Genomic DNA, 19,751 nt, shown 5'->3' on the forward strand with positions numbered 1-19,751 from the left:
CCTCTCATCATTGATGTTTCTCTCTCTCTCTCTCTCCCTTCCTCTCTGAAAACAATGAAAACATTTTTTTAAAAAGAAGAAACTGGATTAATTAATTAGCATCTAAATAAAATATTAAAAGTCAGTGATTTGTGAAAAAATTTATCTCACCAATATGACTCATCCACGGCAGACACTTCTATAAGCTAAATTAAATTCTAAATGAGCCAATTTTTAGAAATAAAATTCTAGACACATAAGTCCATTTCACCTCCTAAGAATATAATCATTCCATGAGAAAAGGAACTGAGTTCTCCTACAGTTTCCTAAAGCGGGCATTTTAATGTCCATCAAGAAAGCAGATAAAGAAAAGTAGTACCTTCAGGTGTAAATAGAACACCTGCTTGAACTAATTTTGGTAGTTCATGTTTTACCCTGGCCAAAGGTAAATTTTCAAGCCCAATGGTACATAATTGTGCCTTAAACACTTAAAATGTCTGCTCTACCCGCGTCATTTTATCTGCATTATTTTTTATGTTGTTTATAAGTGCATCCCCGCTTGTTCTCTTACTTATCTGAGCCATAAGCTGGACTTCGCAAAGAACCCGTGATTGCTATTGGTTGCTTTTTAAATTTATGTCACAACTTCCAGCTTTTAGGTTGATAAATTCCTTTCTTGTATTTCTATTGCTAAATCGGGTGCATTTCCCTATTCTATTCCTTACGAAGTGCATGTGGGTGGAGGGATGGAACCCAGGCAGCGGGAAGGGGAAAATGCAACGTACAGCTCGTGCGTGGTGTTTGGTGTGGCTTTGCTTTGATAGTTTTTTCTTTTTTCTTTCAAGAATGGATTCAGCTATTCCTTCAATAATTAAAAGTACTGAGAACACACCCAAGATTCCTTAACCATCTGCGCCCCGCGTCAGGCTCACCTGCCAGGGCCCGGGAGCCGGAAGTGGGGCCGGAGGGTTGGGGAGCGGGTGAAGGGGTGGTCAGGGGGTGGGAGGGGGGGTTGGGGTGGGCGGGGCAGGAGGAAACAGGGGCGACGCAGGCTGCTTCCGTGGGTCCCCTGGTTCCCAGCCATCTCCTGCCTCCCCCCCCCCACAGGTCTCCCCAAGTGTGCAAGGGCCGCCCACGGAGCCGGTGTGAAAGGGGTGCACGCAGCCCAGGGGGGTAGGGTGGGGGGTGGAGAGAGGGAGGGAAAGAGGGAGGAAAGGAGGAAGAGAGAAGGAGGGAGGGAGGGGTGGGGATCACGTGATTTTCTGGAACGCAGGCTCCTTCTTTATTCTGATTTCTCGAGTAAACTTAATATCTCCAAAATGTGCCAAGTGACTGGGAAAGGGAGAAGCCGCGTTCCACTGGGAGGGTCTCTTGGTTCACAGGAACTTTTCTTTTTTTATTCTTTTTTTAAATTCTTTATTGCTTAAAGTATTACATATGTTCTTCCTCTCCCCCTTCCCCCGCACCCCCTCCAGCCTGCCCCTCCCTTCCCCCGCCCCCCAGGCCTTCACCCCCCGCCCCCCCATTGTTCACAGGAGCCGACTCCGGTCCTTCCCCCCTCCTCGCTCTCAAGATTTCTTCTCTTTCAAACCGAATGATCGGCTTCTCCTTCTGGGAAACGCTTCCCAGAGGTGATTTCCCCTGGAAGGCAAGGCTCGGAGGGCGCTCTGCGGCGCGTCCTTTCTTAAAGGGACACGGTCCGGGGAGACGGGCCTTTAAAATGGCCATTTCCCCGAGGGCAAGGTCCGGACTGAAACCTCCAGCTGCGGGAAGACATTTCCAAAGGCAGCGCCGTGCAGCGTCCCTTCCCCAAGAAGCACCTAACTCCCCCTCCCCCGCCCATTCCCCGCTCTCCACCTCCCCCTTAACTTTCATGAGTTAAAATTCACTCATGAAATTTGAGCAAAACTGATGACATATGCTGGGAAGCAAGATCTTAAATGCTCCCCAGACTTCTCTCTTTGCAGGACGGCCGGGGGAGGGGCTGTAAGGTGAAAGTGGGCAGAACAGAGAAGAAGCTGGATTTTTGAGTGAGGGGTTGGCTTTAAATTAGCAAGGATTCTATAATTGGTATTGATTGATTTTTTAAAATATATTTTATTGATTTTTTTTTTTTTTTTACAGAGAGTAAGGGAGAGAGGGAGAGAGCTAGAAACGTCATGAGAGAGAAACATCAATCAGCGCCTCCTGCACACCCCCCACCGGGGATGACCCCCCACCGGGGATGACCCCCCCACCGGGGATGACCCCCCACCGGGGATGACCCCCCACCGGGGATGTGCCGGCAACCAAGGTACGTGCCCCTGACTGGAATCCGGGACCTGCATACCACGCACTAAGGGCTTAGATCTGCTTTTAAAGGTTTTGTGCTCTAAAGAAAGGAGGTGAAATTTTCTAAAAAAAAAAAAAAAAAAAAAAAAAAAAAAAAAAGAAAGAAAGAAAAAGAGCCTGGCTAGCTTATTTGGTAGAGCATGAGACTCTTTTAAAAAAAGAAGAGAAAACATTATTGAATCCCTTTCATTTTTTCTATTGTTTTTCCCTCCTAGAATTTCTTTGATGCTTACCTCTCTTCCCCACATATGCATTAATTTTTTGATTCTTGTATGTGCCCTGGCTGGGGATCAAACCCACAACTCTGGTGTATCAACAGGTTGCTCTAACCAACTGAGCTGCCTGGCCAGGCTATCCCTGATTTAGTCCTGTCTCCAGGCCTGGAAGGCAGGGGCAGCTGGAGCCCAGGGCTGTCCATCTCCTGGGTGGCTGGGCTGGGAGCTCTGGGTTGTGGATGGAGTGTTACCTCAATCCACCTTCAGGGGACAGCTCATAGCACCTGCCCCACGGTGGCCGAGAGTGCTGACAACAGTCCCGCCCTCTCCTGAGGAATGAGATGTTTGTACACGCAGTGACCTTTAATTGTGTCTCAGAAAGTGCTGTCAGGTCCACATGTGGTTTCGCTTTATTCAGCAGAGGCGATTACATTTCAAGCTGTTCTGTGCTCGTTTTCAGCACTTACAGGAAGCATTTTCTCCTCCCTGTGTTCGGTGGGGCTCAAAGAAGCTTGCTTCCCTCTCTCTTTCCCCCTCTCCCCCGTAGATATTGTTTGATTAGATTTTGCTGTTGTGGTGGTGGTGGTGGTGGTGTCCGGTCCAAGGTGGCTTTTCTTTCTTTAGGAGAAATCTTTTCTTAAAAAGCCAATCGCAGGAATGAATCCCACCATTCAGAGGCATTTTATTTAAAAGCTTTTGAAAAGGGAGGAAGAGATTTCAATGTGAGTGAAGAAGGGGTGTTTTTATTTTTTTTAGGTAACTCGTAAAAATCTATTTTAGAGAGAGGAAGGGGGAGGGAGAGAGAGAAACAGCGATGTGTAACAGAAACATTGGTCGGACTGGGGATCAAACCTGAAACCTGGGCATGTGCCCTGACCAGTAATCAAACCCGTGACCCTTCAGGGCATGGGACAAGGCTCAACCACTGAGCCGTATCTGCCAGGGGTGAGTTGTTTTCATTTCTGCATTGTGGTTTATCTGCCAAAGAGTTGGATGGAAATTTATAGTTAGGATTTCTAAACTTCTCTATTTTTTAATTTTTATTAAATTATTATCTTTGTACATATACCATTGCCCTCCCCTCCCATACATGCCCTCTCTCCCCAGAGAGGATTTCTAAACTTCTGATTTTACAGTTTTACCTAGATAGACATATCATAAGGAAAACACCCACTTCCCATTTTATGATCTGGGAATATCTGGGAGTCGGCGGTTCTCCCGTTTGTCCCCATTTTTGATATGGGGACGCTGTTCTCACCACCTGACATGCCCCTCCCGTGTCTCCTTGTAGGCCAAGGCCTCCTCCTGCTTCAGGAGGAAACACAGGAGTTTCCCGAAAGCATTATGTTCCTATAGCAACCTGTGCTTACCCCTGCTGAGGGCCTGCCACTGAGAAGCTAAAGACTAATTCCAATGTGAGCCTGATGTTTGGGGGCTAGCAGTCTGAATCTGTGCAGTAACCTAATGTGCATTCCTGATAACCTGTAATCAAGTCACTGCCCCTTTCTCCGCACTCTGGTCTTGCAAGACCTGTTTACCTGAAATACTACTCCCATTTTATAGGCCATAAACCATGAACAATACACAGCCCCAGAGGGGGTTATTAGTGCTGGTGCCAGGCCAGGCCCTTGGATATGGTCTCTTTGCCCCCATCCCAACACAGGGTTGTTGTCTTTTTAACTATATATTTTATTGATTCTTTACAGAGAAGAAGGGAGAGGGATAGTTAGAAACATCAATGAGAAACATTGATCAGCTGCCTCCTGCACACCTCCTACTGGGTATGTGCCCACAACCAAGGTACATGCCCTTGACCGGAATCAAATCTGGGACCTATCAGTCCTGGTTAGGGCAACACATGGGGCTTTTTACAAAGCCCACAAAAGGTCCGGAAATCCCCATCCATATTTGGAGGACAAAGAAACCAAAGGGGATAAAAGAAGAGCTTCGCCATATTGGTTTGCTCAGACTTAGGAGGCAACTCCTCCAAGGCCGCTAGTGTCATTTCTCTAAGCGTCACTTGGTTTCTTCGGCTTCTACAACACCACCTGATGATGAAATTACCTGTGTACGTGGTGGCCCTATAAGGGTGCTTAGGGGCAGGAAACGTGTCCTTCACCTTTGGCCTCCCATGCTTCTTGGAGTTCAACATTTCTCTGTTGTTCTGAACTGAACATAGACAGAAAGGCGCTGAGAGTTTGCTTTGCTATGAGAAAGATGATAAGTGGGTACCAGACTTAATGGGGGTGGAGGGAATCACCTCAAAAGTTGTATAAATATTTAACCATATGGTATACACCTGAAACTAATATAATATTAAATGTCAACTGTAATTGAAAAATTAAAAAAAAATTTAAATTGCAATTATTATTTTTTAAAAGTGTTTAAAATTTTTTAAAATTGATTTTAGAGAGAGAGAGGGAGACAGAAACATCGATTTTTTTGTTCCACTTATTTATGCATTCATTGATTAATTCTTATATATGCCCTGACAGGGGATTGAAGCCCCAACCTCGAAACCTTGACATAATGGGACAACACTCTAAACAACTGAGCTATCTACCAAGGCAAAAATTGCAATTATTAGTAGATTGTTCTGCTTATGCTATTTTATTATGTTACTAATCTCTTATTGTGCCTAATTTAGAAAGTCAACTTGTTCATAAATATGTTTCCTGTGTGGTGTTACATACAGGAAACACCACATGTATGTAAGGCTTGGTACTACCCACGGCTTCAGGTGTCTACTGGGGGCCGTGGAACGTACCCCCCAATGATAAAGGGGGCTGCTCTGATAAAATTACGTAACAGCTAGGGTTTGCCTTAGGATACCATAGTGCTCCCATAGTTGGGGGTGGTGAACACAATCCAATATACAGAGAATGAATGATGGAGTTGAAAACCTGAGCCCTGGCTAGTGTGCTCAGTGGTTAGAGTGTTGGCCAGGACACCAAAGGGTCCAGGGCTCTATGCCTGGCCAAGGACACTCACCTGGGTTTCAGGTTCGCTCCCTGCCACTGTCAGAGTGTGAGCGGAAGGCAACCAGATCTCACATCGATGTCTCTCTCTCTCTCTCTCTCTCTCTCTCTCTCTCTCTCCCTCTCTCTCTCTCTCTCTCTCTCTCGCCTCCTACCCTCTCCCTTCTACTCTCTAAAAAGAAATGGGGAAAATATCCTGAGGTTAGGACTAAAAAAAAGAATTGGAAACCTGAAACCTATGTAATTTTATTAACCAATGTCACCCCAATAAATTCAATTAAAAATAATAACGTATTTGAGTGTGTGGATATTTAGCATCTGTATTAATTAGGCCAAAGCTGGTTTGGCTCAGTGGATAGAGCTTCTGCCTGCGGACTGAATGGTCCCAGGTTCGATTCTGGTCAGGGACATGTACCTTGGTTTCGGGCACATCCCTGGTGGGGGTTGTGCAGGAGGCGGCTGGTCGATGATTCTCTCTCATCGATGTTTCTAACTCTCTATCTCTCTCCTTTCCTCTCTGTAAAAAAATCAATAAAATATATTTTTAAATAATTTTAATAATAAGGTCTGGAGCAGCCGGGTCTGGTGAGGCCAGGCCCGGAGCAGCGGCTGCCAGGCTGGGCGCGGCCAGGCCCGGAGCAGCTGGGTCTGGTGTGGCCAGGCCCGGAGCAGCAGCTGCCAGGCTGGGAGTGGCCAGGCCCGGAGCAGCCGGGCCCAGAGCATCCAGGTTGGGTGCTGCCAGGTCTGGAGCAGCAGCAGCCAGGTCCAGAGCAACTAGGTCGGGAGTGGCGGTGATCAGACCCAGAGCAGCTGGTTGTGGAACGAACCAGAGCAACAGAGGCCAGGCCCGGAGCAGCCAGCCCTGGAATAGCTCGCTTCTCGCCTGCCCCTGCCCCACGGCTGCCTCTCAGACATGGCTGGAAACTTTTGTGGGAACGAGGGTCTGCTGAATCAAGTGATGAAGGCTTAGATCTGGATGTGTTGAGTTAGTATAGTGCTGGGGTGTTGATCTGTGAGTGCCTTGGGTGGGGCCTGGATGAGACTGGTTGACCTATTTGGAAATGTCTTTTGTGTGAAATGTATCATTGGGCATGTGATAGTATTATTGATATGAGAAAATGCTAAGTAACTGATTTACTATCTGAAAAGGGATTTACTATGGAGGAAAGGGAGGGAGGAAGAGACTGAACATAAACTGCACCTATAAATGAGGACAATGGGGGATGGGGAGGGGGCGGAGGGTGGAGTGGGAACCTGGTGGAGGGGGGAAGAAATGAGGAACCTTTGTAACAATATGAACAATAAAGATTGATTAAAAAAAAAAAGATGATTAGGGTTTTATTGGGACTATTTGGCAGTCACACAGCTAGTGACATTTGTAAAACATCACATATGGACTATATAGATGCTCCTGCAGAGCACTTACTATGATCACAAATGATACACATTTTTCTTATTTACTGTATCAATTAATCAGCCTCTTTAGCTTAAAATGTCTGCTCCACGAGGGAAGGAGTTTTGTCTTGTTTTCTTAACTGCTATATCCCCAGAACAATGCCTGAAATGTAGCTCAACAATGACTGGTTCAAGAAACAGAGCACCTATGCACCATTTCCCCTCTTCAAGTCCTGAGCATGGAGGGACATGAGACAGTCATCCAGACAATTCAAGCCCACGTGACTTTCTGTGCGTTCTCAGCAGAAAGGGACCTCGGTATGTGGGTGGTGGTTCCAGTTCTTCACGGGCATTGAATGCAGGCCTAGCCTTAGAGCCAGATAGCGCATCCCGTGGTGCATGCCTCTCTGATGCACGCCTCTCTGATGCACAAAACAACATATATTTTTAAAAATATATTTTATTGATTTTTTACAGAGAGGAACAGAGAAACATCGAACAGCTGCCTCTTGCACACTCTCCACTGGGGATGCGCCTGCAACCAAGGTACATGCCCTTGACTGGAATCGAACCTGGGACCCTTCAGTCCGTAGGCCGACGCTTTATCCACTGAGCCAAACTGGTTTCGGCAAAACAACATATTCTTTATTCATTCAAACAATCAGGCAATTCCCATGGGGGGGTGGGGGGGATGAGGAGAATACACTATTTGGTGTCATGAAGAATAGCCAAAATAAAGTTTTACAATACAATATATACACATTGATTTCAGAGAGGAAGGGAAAGGGAGAGAGATAGAAACATCAATGAAGAAAGAGAATCATTGATTGGCTGCCTCCTACACACCCCCTACAGCAACCTGGGCATGTGTCCTTGACTGGAATCAAACCCGGGACCCTTTAGTCCACAAGCCGACGCTCTATCCACTGAGCCAAACCAGCTAGGACTAGAACTTTCTTGATTTCACCCTAGCCAAAGGAAATTTTAAAGTCAAAGCATTTGGTGTGTAGAATACAAGTTCCCAGTGCCAGGGACCAGCTAGGTATGTTCTCTGCTGGATTTCACACTGTTCAGCAGAATGCCTGGACATAGTGGGCGGTCAAGAATTGTGTTAGTGAATGAATGATTGGGTGAATGAATGAATGGATGAATAGTGTCTGTCTTAGCTACTGTTGTATAGATTGAACTTTAGACACCGGTTGAGACCATGGAAATTTGTGGGAGAAATTTCCCTGCATTCTCAATGTCGTGGTTGGACAGCTAACCATTTAATTTTAACATGTAGGTGGCCACTTGTATGCCCAATTAAAAGTTTCCAACCACAGTTTTGCTTGTGAGCATATTGTCCCTATAATTAACCACGTGTGTAAAATACACCAGCTTTTTTGGAATAGAAGAGGCAAGGGCTCTTGCCAGGTAGTTCAGTTGGTTAGAGCTTCATCCCAATAGGCCAAGGTTACGGGTTCAATCCCTGGTCAGAATACACATAAGAATTGACCAATGAATGCATAAGTAAGTGGAACAACAAATCAATGTTTCTCTCTCTAAAAATCAATCAAAAAAGTTTTAAAAGAAACAGCAAGGTAATCCTATATAATAAAAGGCTAATATACAAATTGTCCCCTCTGGAGTTTGACCGACCGGGAGTTCGATCTCTTGCTAAGATGTGCACTGACCACCAGGGGGTGGCACGGAATGAAGGAAGGCCCAGCCAGCAGCTGGCAGCTGGGGGAAGGAAGGCCTTGATTGGCCTTGATCGCCAGCCAGGCCTAGGGACCCTACCTGTGCACAAATATCATGCACCAGGCCTCTAGTACACATATATGTGGGGAAGAGAGGTAAGCATCAAAGGAATTCTAGGAGGGAAAAACAATAGAAAAAATGAAAGGGATTCAATAATGTTTTCTCTTCTTTTTTTAAAAGAGTCTCATGCTCTACCAAATAAGCTAGCCAGGCTCCTTTTCTTTCTTTTTCTTTTTCTTTTTTTTTTTTTTTTTAGAAAATTTCACCTTTCTTTAGAGCACAAAACCTTTAAAAGCAGATCTGAGCCCTTGGGGGGAAAAAGAAGAAGGAGAAGGAGAAGGAGAAGGAGAAGGAGAAGGAGAAGGAGAAGGAGGAGGAGGAGGAGGAGGAGGAGGAGGAGGAGGAGGAGGAGGAGGAGGAGAGGAGAGAAGGAAGGGAGGAAGGGAGGAAGGGAGAGGAGGAAGGGCTTTCTAATTGCGCTGACTTAGAGAAGGCTTCCGCTCTCCAGAGGCCTCTAGAGCTCGTTCGGGCGTTATTGTCTTGTTCTGCTTGAGCTCAATCCTCTCTATCTCTCTATTCTCTCTCGCTCCATCCCACGAAACCGCTCCTACCTCCTACCCGCACATCCCTCCCTCCTCATCCCGCCATCCAAGCCCTCGCTGTTAGTGTTTTTTCTTAAGTCCAATGCAAGTTCTTTCCACTAAAGTACCTTTACTCAGTGTGTCAGTTAGCTTTTGCTATGTAAGAAACCACCCCAAAATGTAGCATCAAAATGTACTGTATATAAGGCCCCTAGAGCCATAAGAAATGCAAAAAATTCACTGTTAATATCTCATTCTCGAATTGCCCCCTTAAAGCAACCACTGTTAAAAATGACCTTAAGACTTTATTTTATATAGAGCAATTTTAGGTTCACAGCAAAATGGAGAAGCTACAGAGAGTTTCCATATATAATACCTCCTGCTCCCAAACATGCACAGCCTCCCTCCAACCATTTTTTCTACACCTTCTTCTAGATGAAGCCAGTAGGCTGGTCACCGTTGAGTTCCTCATGCACTTGTGGTCAGCTGGGCAGCTGCTGGGTGATATCGGACGGCCTCCCTCTCATGTCTGCAGCCTGTCCCATTGGAGAGTCCAGGTCAGTGGTTCTCAACCATTTTTTTTTTTTGGCCATTCCCCACCTAAGCATCTCTAACATCCTGTAACATATAATTCTTATTTTTCAAAAAGTGAGCTCCTATTCACATGGAGGAACCCTAAAAGGCCATCAACTTGGTCTAAACAAGTTTCCAAAGAACATGGCATCCATGGAAGAGAAAAATAAAAGGACCAAAGGTCAGGTGAAGTACTGAGGAAGAAATCACTATGAAATTGTTAAAAAAAATAAATAATAATAATAATATGAACTGATATGAAAAAATAGCAAATAAAATTTCAACACAAGTAATAGAGAACTGAAATGCACAAATATGTCACAATATCTATTTATATACTGTATATAAGGCCCCTAGAGCCATAAGAAATGCAAAAAATTCACTGTTAATATCTCATTCTCGAATTGCCCCCTTAAAAATCACATTGCCCCCCTGTGGAGTGTGTGCCCCACGTTGGGAACCACGGGTGGTGGTGTTCTAAGCTAGGACAGCTTGTCTTTGCTACTTTATCCTCCAGTAGGGCAGCCCACTTCTCCATCTGATGGTCTCCAGGCCCCAAAGGGCAACAAGAGTGAAATATACGAAGTGCCTTGAACCCTGGGCTCAGGGCTTGAGTCCCATCATGTGGGTTTGAAAATAATGTTAACAAAGTATTGCCATTGGAGAAAACTGGTTTAAGCACAACTAAGTGATGTCATCATTACATGAACTCAATCTGGCAGACGTAGACCACTAGACATAAGCACAGGAGAGAGGATATCAGTGCTGCGGTGGCCAGATTTAGCAAGGCCATGTTAGCATGCAATAGCTGGATTGAAAATGTACACCAAAAAATGGCTTGCTGTTTATATGAAAGTCAAGTTTAACTGGGTGTCCTGCGTTTTTTCTGGCAACCCTACTGTCACCATTACGTTGTAGGCCTCCACTTTTCCAACAGGCTACCCAGAATTCTCTGCATGACAAGTCATCGAAGACCTACAGACAGCCTGGAGCAGTCAGGGTCAAGTGTATATTATTAAGTAACAGTAAAGCTTCAGGTCTTTCTTATTATTTTCATGTTAGAAATAGAAGGTTTTTTAAACTATATATTTTATTGATTTTTTATAGAGAGGAAGAGAGAGGGATAGAGAGTTAGAAACATCAATGAGAGAAAATCATCGATCAGCTGCCTCTTGCACAGCCCCCACTGGGGATGTGCCCGCAACCAACGTACGTGCCCTTGACCAGAATCGAACCTGGGACCTTTCAGACCACAGGCTGATGCTCTATCCACTGAGCCAAACCGGTTTTGGCTAGAAATAGAAGTTTTAATATTTTTGTTTGCCATCCAATGGATCGCTTGGCACCAACCACCCTCCCCACTTTGGAGACACCCCACTCTGAGTTCCCAAGGCAGGGGTCACTCATCATGGGGCCCTGTATCTCTAAGGCAGATCATTAGTTCCTTATGGGCCATATGATCTTGAGCAAATGCTTTAATTCTTCTGCTCCTCAGTCTCCTCATCTGTGACGTTAATAATAGTACCCAATTCATAAAGCCATGGGAGGAGCATATCCATAGTATGTGAAAATGCTTAGCCCAAGTGTCAGACATATACTAGATCCTCATTACATGTCAACTGTTATCATTATCACTACTAGAGGCCTGTGCATGAAATTTGTGCATGGGTAGGGTCCCTAAGCCTGGCCATCAGGGCTGATCGGGGCCTTACCTCCCCAGCTGCTGGCTGCTGGGCAGGGCCTTTCTTCATTCTGTGCCACCCCCTGGTGGTCAGCACATTTCATAGCGAGCAGTCAAACTCCTGGTAGATCGAATTCCCCATGGGACAATTTGCATATTAGCCTTTATATATATATATATATATATATATATATATATATATATATATATATATATATATATATATATATATATGACTAGAGGCCTGGTGCACAAATTCTTGCATGGGTGAGGTCCAGCCCGCCTGCCCTGATGGGGCCTGAAGGGAGAGAGAGAGATATGGTGAAAGAGAATTATTGATTGGCTGCCTCTTGCTGCCTCCCCCACTGAGGATCGAGTCCCTTAACTCAGACATGTGCTCTGACTGGGAATGAAACCATGACCTCTTTGCTCATATGTCGATGATTAACCACTGAACTACACCAGCTGGGCAACTCATTTTTTAAGAAAGAAATCTTAGCTCTGGCCAGTGTGGCTCAGGTAGTTGGGTATTGTCCTGTGCACTGAAAGGTGGCTGGTTCGATTCCCATTCAGGGCATATGCCTGTTGGTTGGGCTCAATCCCCAGTACAGGGATGCAAGATGTAGCTAATTGAAGTTTCTCTGTCTCTCTCTCTCCTCTCCCACCCTTCCTCTCTCTCTAAAAATCTTTTTCAAGAGAAATCTTGAAATTATTTTCAAACACTGTATCTTCTTTTAAAGAGATATCTAATCTAATACAACCAAAGTACCTAGAATTGGTATTCTCAAGATAGTAGGACTTCACTTCTGTTTCAAGTTTAGCAATGAATTGGAGCTCTTAGAGCATTTTCATGTATATACATGTCTGCACACACCTCCCACAGTCTTGGGAATGTATATTAGACCCTTTAAAATGTAAGCAAGAGCTGCCTCAGCTCACTTGAGGGATTGGGGGACTGGTAGATGGTAAAAATAACAGTAATGTCATACTGATACCTGGGTCAAGACCACTGGCTGTTTGTCTTTATGTAAATCCCCTAGCCCTCCTGAGCCTCGCTTTTCACCTCCCTCTAAGACTTGTGGGAGCTACATGAACATTAGATGAGCAAGGACATTATTTTAAGCTCCAGGTGCTGTTCACACATGATCCATTATGATGCCTAAGAAGCCCGTCTTTTGTGACCGGATAGTATAAATACACCTTCAGATGCAGAAGAGGATACATTACGATGATTTTTAAGTGCTTGGTTGAAAAAATCAAACAAATACCTTCCTTAGTCTTCCATCCCAGCCTTTTAAATCTCACCATATTTTGACGGCAGTGTGGAACTTGACTTCTGTGGGCCCAGCAGAAGATTCACGATGCTGAACATGGTACCTCGTTTCCAACAGGCACTCAACATAGAGTTGTGGATAAAAGAACAAAACGAAAGAATGAGTCAGTGGATGAATTCCCCGAGGAAGTGGGCTGGCTTTGAGGCGGGACGGGGGAACTGTTCACGTTGGCAGGCTAATTCCACTGTCGCAGGCACTGCAGGTGTGTAAACCTGCGCTGTGCCCAGAGCGGATTCCTTTGTGTCCTTCCTCCCTGGGACCGAAGTCCAGTCAAGCCCAGAGAGCCCCACCCTTACATACAGGCTTTTCCATCAGGCATAATAGCAGCTGCCAACTGAGGCCTTGCTTTCTGCTGGGCCCAGGGCTACATTCACGGGAAGGTTTTCAGGTTAAGAGTTTGAACTCTGCGGTCAGCCCATCTTGACCTCCTACTGGGTAACTTCGGAGAACTTGATCAATTTTTCTTTTCTTTTTTAAATATATATTTTATTTTATTTTTTTTACAGAGAGGAAGAGAGAGGGATAGAGAGTTAGAAACATCGATGAGAGAGAGACATCAATCAGCTGCCTCTTGCACACCCCCAACTGGGGATGTGCCCACAACCAAGGTACATGCCCTTGACCAGAATCGAACCACGGAGCCAAACGGGTTTTGGCTGAGCCTCCATTTTTCATCTGTAAGTGGAGTGAGCCAATAGGACCCACCTCACTGAGTTACTGTAATTATAAGAATAGTTATTGAGGCAATATTTATTAGTACTTATTACACACCAGTCATTTCCTCACTCCTAATTATTACCCCTAGGATCCATTGTGGTAGGTAAATTAAGTCATAAAATATATCCCACCCAATGCAATGAAACTAGTTCACTTTGCATGACTTCCACGTATACCTTTACAAACAGTTTCATTTTCTTCTGATTGGTCCCTGATGTGGAAATCTTTGCCCGTCCCTGACCTAGGGGCTGGTGGGTTGGAGGGATAAAAGAGCAGCTGTGCGTCTGCAGGAAATAGTAGCAGAATATAAAAAAAAGAAAATGCATTTGTTTTCAAAGCAAGGATGACTCACATTATTATCCTTTTGAAGAACCTAGTTGTTCTTTGGTCCATCAATTCAGGAGAGACAGCCTCTTCCCTTTGAGAATCCACGGCCCGTGTTTGCATATGAAAGGCGCTGTGTCTGCAGGAGAGAAGCCAGCTTTTCTCTGGCCCGGCCTCTCCTGAGCGGGGCGACCGCAGACGGTTTTGCCGTCGTCGGATTCCATCCCTCATTCACGCTGTGGAGCCTCCTCTGGGAGCCGCTGGCACGTCGCCCGTGGACAGGAAACCCAGGCAAACACCGGGCATGCGCATCAGAAGCAGACGGCAGCCCCGCGCTGCTGGTCAGCATCCAGGAGGCCAGGCTGCAGTCCACTGGCCCATTCATTTCTCAGCTGATGCCTGCGGCTGTGCGCAGAGGGGGCTGCCCAGGCTGCGTCGCAGACGGTGGGGGCGCAGTGAGCGGGAGCTGGGCCGCTGGGAAAACCGAGTTGCTGCTGCCTGTTGCTGGTGCAGTGAGACCAGACCAGCGGTGGCTGCTGTGTGGCACCCGGTGGGCCGAGGTCCGGAAGGCAGGCCTGCTTACACTGAGGGCTGTTCCAACCCCAAAATCCAGCAAGGGCTGGGCTCACTCAGTCACTTGGGGTCAACACTCATTTAACTGAGAAAGTTACTTATTCAGCTTTCTTATTTATCCCCCCCCCCCCCCCCTTTCTTTTTCTCAGGCCCATGCTGCACCCGTGTTGCCTCTGTTTCCTACATTCCTAATTCATTCATTGGAAAAGAGATTTAAAAAAATACATATTTTTATTGATTTTAGAGAGGAAGGGAGAATAGAGAGAAACATCAATGATGAGAATCATTGATTGGCTGCCTCCTGCTTGCCCCCTACTGGGGATTGAGCCCCCAACCCAGGCATGTGCCCTTGGCAGGAATTGAACCTGGGACCCTTCTGTCCACAGGCCGACACTCTATCCACTGAGCCAAACCAGCTAGATTAGTTTTTTAGTTTGGCTTTACAGAAAAGCACAAGGGGAGTAAAAATTATTCAGCTACAAGCAAAGGCATTTTTTCATTTTAGAAAAAATTATTAATTAAAATACAATATTGACATACAATATTATATTAGTCTCAGGGCCACGAAATATTGATTTGACATTTATACACTGGTATGTTAGGATAAGAAAACCAACAGATCAAGAAGATGTGGTGCATAAATACAATGGAATCTTACGCAGCAATAGGAAAGAATGAAATCCTGCCATTTGTGACCACATGGATAGGCCCAGAGGGTATTATGCTCAGTGAAGCAAGTCAGATAAAGACAATATTGCACGATTTCACATATGTGTGGAATTAAAGAAAATCAAAACAAAGAAGAAGGGCACTTTAACATCTTTTAAAAAATGATTATTTTTTAATTAATTTATTATTTTTAAAATATATTTTTATTAATTTCCAACGAGAAAGAGACAGAAACATCAGTGATGAGAGAGAATCATTGATCGGTTGCCTCTGGCACGCCCCCCACTGGAGATCAAGCCCACAACCCTGGCAGTGCCCTTAACTGGAATGGAACCCGAGACATTTCAGTCCGAAGGCCGTCACTCTATCCACTGACCCAAACCGGCTAGGGCCACTTTTAACATCTTGATGAATATCATTCTTGACTGCTCAGACACCGAATTTACCTAAATTCTGAGCTGTGCATCATAGACCTTTTCCTGCAAAAAATAAACATAGGCCTGGCGACATTATCTTTGTTAATGACAATATATCCCATTGTGTGGCTGTGCTATATTTTATGTAACCCTCTAAACTGTAGGGGTGTCGAACTCAATCAGAGAAGGGGCCAAAATCTAAAATCCAGCCTAAATCGCGGGCCGAATGGTTTACTGAACAGTCATAAACTGTCATTGTGATGGAAACACAGCGGAGTGCAGTGATGACAGCACGGTGCGGGCCACATTGCAAGGCCTGGCGGGACGGATTTGGCCCGCGGGCCTTGTGTTTGACACATGTGCTCTAAAGCTTCTGAGGGTTCCAGATGTTTGCAATTTATAATTATTCCAAATTGGGCTTTGTGTGAACACTCCCGTGTATCTGGCTTTTCACATTGGAGGGAGTCTCCTTCAGATAGGCCCCTAAACGTAAGGTCTTGGGCATCAGTGTGGACCTATGTGTAGCTTATATTTGGTTTCCTGTTGCCCAAGTGCCACCCAGAAATGTGACCGCTGAGCAAACTGGCCCTGGCAATTTTCCAACCACTTGTAAGCCCACTCTCCATCTCCACTTTCACGTATTCTCCGGGGAGAAAAAATTAGTTCTTTTGTGAAGTAGAAAAAAAAAAGTCTACAAAACAGAAACTTTTTGCCATTTTGTCCAGCTAATGCTGAAAGAAAACCGTGAATGTTCCTTTCAGGAAGTTGTCTGTTTTTAGCAGCGTAGAGGTAAAATTTGGGCTCAGCACTATCATACAGGTACAAATAAGAGGACCTATCAGGACAGTGCTCCAACCCACTGAGCTACCTGACCAGGGCAAGAAGGGGCTCTTAATTCTGGAGTTCCCTCTAGACAAGAGCACCGGGGACAATGCCTACTTCCTGGCACCGAGTACAAGTTGAATACAAAATAATTGCATGAATAAATGAAATGTGACTAAGTGGAAAAAGTATTCATCGTATCAGCGAGAGACCATCTACCCAGCCAAAGTAGTTCAGGAACTATTACTAGGTCAGATGGGGCTCTGCACAACCCCTGCCTGGATTTTTATGTTTTTCTTGAGTAGAGAGACAGTAAACGGGTGGGCAGGACTGCCCTGTGTTTTGTTTTGGCTCAGGGCATATAAACATTGGAAACAGTGGCCAAGATTTCTAAAGTCAACTTTTACCTGCACACCTGGATGTTTGGCTCTTCTTGACCCCATGAAGCCTCACCAAGCCCTGGCCAAGCCCCAGCCACGGGACCATAGAGGGCTGGGGGCGAGGAGCGGCCCTCTCCCTGCCCCACCACAGCGCCCCCTGGCGGCAGGCGCACCTCCCCGCCGGCCTGGCCCCTGCAGGCGTCTGGAGTTGCCACGCCTTTGTCTTTTTACGCTTTTTTTGTTTGTTTATTTTAAGTTTGGAATATGTGTCTTGCTGATTTTATCTTGCATTAAGTCCCCCAACTCAAACGTCTTTGCTTTCTCTCGTCCCCATTTTTAAGACCTTACCTCCCTCCTCCCCCCCCCAGCCTGCGTTTGGTCTTTGTCTTCACCCGGGGATCAGGCACAGCTCAACGGCGCTGGGAGCCTCTGCTGTGCATGTGGGTGGGGGCGGGGACGTGGGGAGAAGACACAGACACCGAGATTAGGGAGGGTTATGGCTCAACCTGCCGGTCCCTGGCCAATCCTGGCTGTCAGGCTAAGCCCAGCAAGACATTTACTTGAAATATGTAATATTTTTTTGCGGGGTGGTGTGTGTGTGTGTGTGGGGGGGGGGCAGGGGGGGCAAGAGGAGAGATAAAATCTCGATTCTACTCCGCTTTGAGGAAATGACTGTGGACTCTCTTTGTATATAATAATTAGACATCAACATACAGAGAAACATTCTGAACATTTTGTTATTGGAAAAGCCGGGCGTTTCCCATTCCCCCTCCTCCCCGAAAAACACAGGAATAAACGCCAAACTCCTATCACCGGATTTATGTTCTCCTCCAACAGTAGGTGTTTAGTGTCAATGTACATTTTTTTTACCCTGCCACGATGCTTCCTGTCCCCAAACTATTAATTTTGTTTTTATGAATAATACAGTATGCCCGGGTTATTATTGAGTTTGATTGTATGCTGGCCTCATGCTCTGCATTTTAATTTATGTGTAACTGCTCAGGAAAAAAAAAAATGCAAATCTCTCCTATTCAAATTCAAACAAAAATAAATGGATGTTTTATGGCCTAAAGGATCTTTTCATTACCAAATCATTTATCTTTTCAGGAAGTACATTTATACGTCCAATATGCTCCAGTGCTGTCTTTATTTTCTTCCCCTTTTCCACCCTTAATAAATATGCTGCCTCTCTTCAGAGCTCCGGTGAATCTCTGCCGATAGGGGCTGCGTATGGCAGCCTGAGCCAGACTATAATTAATAGCATGAAACAGAAAGCAAAAGGCTTCAGAGAAAACTCAAACATATTAAATCTTCACATGCCGGCCTTAGCAAAACAAAATAATATAAAGGTGGGAGGAGGGGGAGAAACGTGTGCCTGTGAGGCTCGCTGCTGGTGTCTTTAAGAGCCAGATCTCTGCTTTGGCTTCTCACAGGATCTGCTATTAGAAGTTTGGCATTTTGAGCGCCAGGCTGTGTTTTTATCGAACACCGGCTTATTTTTATTTCTTGATGGAAGAAGCCGGCTTAGAGGGCTTTGCTTCAGGGAGGGGTGGGAAGACACAAACAGCTGGGGTACACAGAGCAATTTCTGCTAAATTGTCCTGAGAGAGCAAGTCCTGGAGTGGGAATGGGAACCCGGAGGGCGATGTGAGTTGATGGCCTTTTCCCTGTTTTTCAGACATTCGCCTTTCTCTGGCAGATCGCACTTTAAAAATCATATGATTGCGTTCAACATACCCAGACTGTTGACTTTCCCGTTTCATGTTTATGTATTAAATCGGATTTCAGGGCCAACTCAAGGGCTGTCTTTGTTCGCGCCAGATTAAGTCGCACAGATAATCTGGTTTAGTTATGGCTACGTTGTTGAGATGGTGCTAATTATAAGTGCTGACAGGTCGGCCGAGGGGGTGATGTCCGTGGTCGTTTTGAAGAAGGAAAATAAAAGTCACATGCCCAGCTCTGAAATGTATGGTCACTCTGCCTCTCCCAAAAGGCCATTTCAAGACTGGGTGTCACAGAATGGTTTCCTTAAAGCCCCGCCCACCTGCAGCCACGCAGCCTGTGTGGGACCCGCAGTGACCCTGGGGGTTGATGCTGAGCAGCACAGTTGAGCTGTGATCTCACTGCAGTGTGCACGCTGCGGCTCTGACAGACAAAGGGAGGAGCAACTGAGACCTCCCCACACAAACCAGGCCTTTGCAAGGAAGGTTTCCTAAATGAAGGAAGAGGGGCTGCTTTTCTTTCTTTCTCCTCCCTCCCTCCACTTTTCTTTCTTTTCTTTCCTTTCCTCCCTCCCTTCCTCCCCCTTCACCCCCTCCCCAATCCTTCCTTACTTCCTTCCTCCCTCCCTCCCTCCTTCCCTTCCTTCCTTCCTTCCTAAAAATTGATTTCAGGGAGAGAAAGAAGAGCTAGAAACATCAATGATGAGAATCATTGATGGGCTGCCTCCAGCACGCCCCCTACTGGGGATCAAACCCAAAATCCAGGCATGTACCCTAAACCGGAATTGAACTATGACCTCCTGGTTCATAGGTTGATTTTCAACCACTGAGCCATGACAGCCGGTCAAGAGGCTGCTTTTGGACGAGCTACCCCTAGCCAGCCAGTAAGAGAGCAACCCAGAGCACATCTGACAGCGAACTCCTTAAGAGACAAAAATAAGTCAGGGTTTCGGGAGGTGCCGTCCTTCAGTGCCCTGTTTCCTATGCGGAGGAATTGTGGGTTTGGATGGGAGGGGAATGGGGTGTTTAAGCAAAGGTTTGCTAAGGTGACTCCTTTCCACATCCTTGGGGATTGGCCCTTCACGTCATGGCCTCCATTTCATGATTTATTTGGGAAATTCCTGAGCTGGGAGCAAAGGGTGAGATCAAGGTCTTGGCACCTTGAGCGAAAACAAATAGCACATTGGAATGTATTCAGCAGATGAACACGCAGAACCCAGAAAAATAGACGGAGGGTGATTCCGAAGAAATGGGGTGGTTCTGACGAGGGAGTGATAAGATACTGAATTCGAGATGCAGCTTGTGTAGGGAATTGTTAT

The sequence above is a fragment of the Pipistrellus kuhlii genome, unplaced genomic scaffold (assembly GCF_014108245.1).
Source record: "Pipistrellus kuhlii isolate mPipKuh1 unplaced genomic scaffold, mPipKuh1.p scaffold_m20_p_6, whole genome shotgun sequence".
Taxonomy (NCBI): Eukaryota; Metazoa; Chordata; class Mammalia; order Chiroptera; family Vespertilionidae; genus Pipistrellus; species Pipistrellus kuhlii.